A 3,807-nucleotide genomic window follows, 5' to 3' on the forward strand; every position below is an offset into this window, starting at 1 on the left:
GAGCCCGGCCCCACAGGAGTCCGGGCGAAGTCTTCCTGCAATGAAGGTTAAAGGCGAAGTCCGGCTCCCGTCGGAGTCCGGACAAGGCTTACCAGCAGTTAACGTTGAGGACGGAGCCCGGCTCCCGTGGGAGTCCGGGCGGAGTCTGCTCGCTGCTGAAGTTATCGGCGGAGTCCGGCTCCCGTAGGAGTCCGGACGCAATCTGTCTTGCAGCCGTTGGAGTCGAGGATGAAGCTCGGCTCCCGTAGGAGTCCGGGCGAAGTTTTCCTGCAATCAAGGTTAAAGGCGAAGTCCGGCTCCCGTATGAGTCCGGACGGGGCTTACCAGCAGTTGACGTTGAGGACGGAGCCCGGCTCCCGTAGGAGTCCGGGCGGAGCTGTCCTATAGTCGATGTCGGCGGCGGAGCCCGACTCCCGTAGGAGTACGGGCGGAGTCTGCTTGCGGCTGAAGTTGTTGGCGTCGAGGATGAAGTCCGGCTCCCATAAGAGTCCGGGCGGAGTCTCCCTGCAATTAAAGTCAGAGGGGAGGTCCGGCTCCCGTAGGAGTCCGGGCGAGGCCTACCAGCGGTTGATGCTGAGGACGGAGCCCGGCTCCCGTAGGAGTCCGGGCGGAGCTGTCCTGTAGTCGATGTCGGCGGCGGAGCCCGGTTCCCGTAGGAGTCCGGGCGGAATCTGTTTGCGGCTGAAGTTGTTGGCGTCGAGGATGAAGCCCGGCTCCCATAAGAGTCCGGGCGGAGTCTTCCTGCAATTAAAGTCAGAGGGGAGGTCCGGCTCCCGTAGGAGTCCGGACGAGGCCTACCAGCGGTTGATGCTGAGGACGGAGCCCGGCTCCCGTAGGAGTCCGGGCGGAGTCCGGGCGGAGCTGTCCTGTAGTCGATGTCGGCGGCGGAGCCCGGCTCCCGTAGGAGTTCGGGCGGAATCTGTTTGCGACTGAAGTTGTTGGCGTCGAGGACGAAGCTCGGCTCCCATAAGAGTCCGAGCGAAGTTTTCCTGCAATCAAGGTTAAAGGCGAAGTCCGGCTCCCGTAGGAGTCCGGACGGGGCTTACCAGTAGTTGACGCTGAGGACGGAGCCCGGCTCCCGTAGGAGTCCGGGCGGAGCTGTCCTGTAGTCGACGTCGGCGGCGGAGCCCGGCTCCCGTAGGAGTCCGGACGAAGTCTGCTCGTAGCTGTTGGAGTTGTCGGTGATGGAGTCCGGCTCCCGTAGGAGTCCGGGCGGAGTTGTCATGTAGTCGATTCCACTGAGGACTTCGGTTGTGGGTATTTTATACCCAACAGGTGTATTGGCCCAAAGCTTCGTTTTCAAACATCTTGTATATGCGAAGAGGAGAACTGCCCTGCTATGGTTCTCGACTGTCAACCATCCTTTAATGCGTACATTGTTTTTTCTTTTTTTTGATTCACTCGACATATTTACACTCGATATATTTTAGCTGTATCTCCATCCACCAAACCCTCCCCCGTCTGAAAAAAAAGGGAAAGTAGCAGTAACAAGCAACAAGGTCAACTGACTCCCAATGGTGATGGTTCTGAAGCATTAATTCGTGCTGTGCATCCCTGCATCATTGTGCATTTGGCTCCTTAAGATTCGTGCACGGTCTACATATGCTACACCCATTACCCTTATATTATCATGACCAAGACACGAGATTGTCACCTCAGAGACCCTGGTGAGCCCGTTCCTTCCCTTTTTACCTCTATTCTTCTTCCCATGCTTACTGTTTTCCCCACCTTCTACTAATTAAAAAATTAGTAGAAACATCTGACAACATCGTCTATGATAGACCAAAGCATATGCCTTTCATATGTCCAGTTAAAGGACGAAATATGACTGAAGTATTTTTGGTTCATATGCGCTGCCCCGTCATTCATAGTTGGAGTGACCCACCTATTGAGCATCCAATGTCTCGTATGGGTCACTCCTCCGAGCAGTTTTTTTTTTTTTTCTTTTTCTTTTTCTTTCCTAATCATTTCTGTTGGGGGATACCAGCCGACCGACTGTCGGAGAGCCCGACCGACCGGAGGGCCCGACCGACTGCCGGAGGGCCCGACCGGAGGGCCTGACCGACTGCCGGAGGACCCGACCGCCCGACCGACTGATGGCCTGACCGCCTCCGTTGGATGACTCCGACTGGCCGACAGACCGACCGATCGTCGGTCGGGGCGACCGACTGACGGATGCCATCAGCGGCTAACCACCGGCCGTCCAACGGCCCATCGCCGACTGGGGGTATGTCGGGCGTATCCATCCCGACCGACTGAACCCCGAGGTTATATGGCCGACTTACATGAAGCTCGCCGACCGATGGAGGGGCCCGACACCACTCGGCTGGCTACCGACTTTAGGTCGGTCGGCTCCTCCAACCACCATACAGCCGCCAGACGTTGTCAGCTCTGACACGGACATGCGGCGCAGTTACCTAGGGGCATTGTCCCGCCGAGAGCCGGGTCAACCCTGGTGATTGGACGGCCGCACGGCGACATGACGTTTTCACGGCGGCTCTGACAGCCCACAGTGAGTTGACAGTTCCTCACTTGTCCGCGCCATTAATGACGGCGCCATACCTAGCTCCACTATATATACCGGGGAAGGCAACAGTGCAAAGGATCGATCCGCCCGTCTCTCCCACATACGCAGGCTCGCCCCTCTCTCCCTCTCTCCCTCTCTCAGAGCTCTCTGTCTGCATTTCACTGTTGCCCAGTCACCTCTCTGACTTGACCGTCGGAGGGTCCCCGCCGGAGCCGCCTCCGATCAGTGCGGACTTCCTTTTGCAGGTGCACGCTTCCCGACGATCGGGCGACGAGGCGATTGGCCGCAACAGATTGGCACGCCAGGAAGGGGGTACAGCATGACAAAGACAAGAGCTCAACGATCGAGAGTCACTGGGTCGGCCAGGCGCTCTTCCCGCCGGGAAGAGGCCTCCCCGCCACCACCGGCGGCGGAGCCTAGCTCTCCGCACCCTGCAGTGACCACGGAGGCCCAGATTGCGGCCATCGTACGGCAGATGACCGTACTGACCGACGCAGTCAAAAGCCTCCAGCAGCAGCCGGCGGCCCGACCTATGCCTTCCAGGAGCAGCCGCCGCCGACCGCGCCGATCCCTGTCACCTCCATGCGAGCGCTCCCAACAGCGCTCCCACGGAGAGGAGGAGGGACGACCACGGCGCGATGACCAACGATCCCGGCGGCCCTCTCCCTCCCCGTTGGAACGGGCAAGGAAGGAGAAGCGGCCGCGCACACCGTCGGCCTCTCTTTCAGAATCTTCCGGAGGCTCCACCCCTGGGGTCTCCCAGCATCGACGATCGGACGACTACGAGTGACGGTTCGAGGAAATCGACCGCCGACTCGTCCAATTGCAGGTGGACGGTCAGAAGTCTTCGAACGACGTCGACTTCCAGACCGCCCAACCTCTCTCCCGACTGGTCCTCGACGAACCGATTTCCAGTCGGTTCAAGATGCCGCACGTGGAGCCATACGACGGCTCCACCGACCCAGTCGACCACCTCGAGAGCTACAAAGCTCTCATGACGATTCAAGGGGCAACCGACGCTCTTTTCTGCATCGGCTTCCCCGCCACACTCCGCAAGGCTGTCAGGGCTTGGTACTCCGGTCTTCGATCGGGCAGTATCCATTCCTTTGCGCAGCTCGAGCACTCGTTCGTGGCCCATTTCAGCACCAGCCGAAAGCCGCCGCGAACGTCGGACAGCCTTTTCTCCCTCAAGCAGGGAGAAAACGAGACGCTCCGACACTTCGTGGCGCGATTCAACGCGGCCACGCTCGAGGTCCGGGACCTCAACGAAGACATGGCTG

This window comes from Elaeis guineensis, chromosome 2, assembly GCF_000442705.2.
Source record: "Elaeis guineensis isolate ETL-2024a chromosome 2, EG11, whole genome shotgun sequence".
Lineage (NCBI taxonomy): Eukaryota > Viridiplantae > Streptophyta > Magnoliopsida > Arecales > Arecaceae > Elaeis > Elaeis guineensis.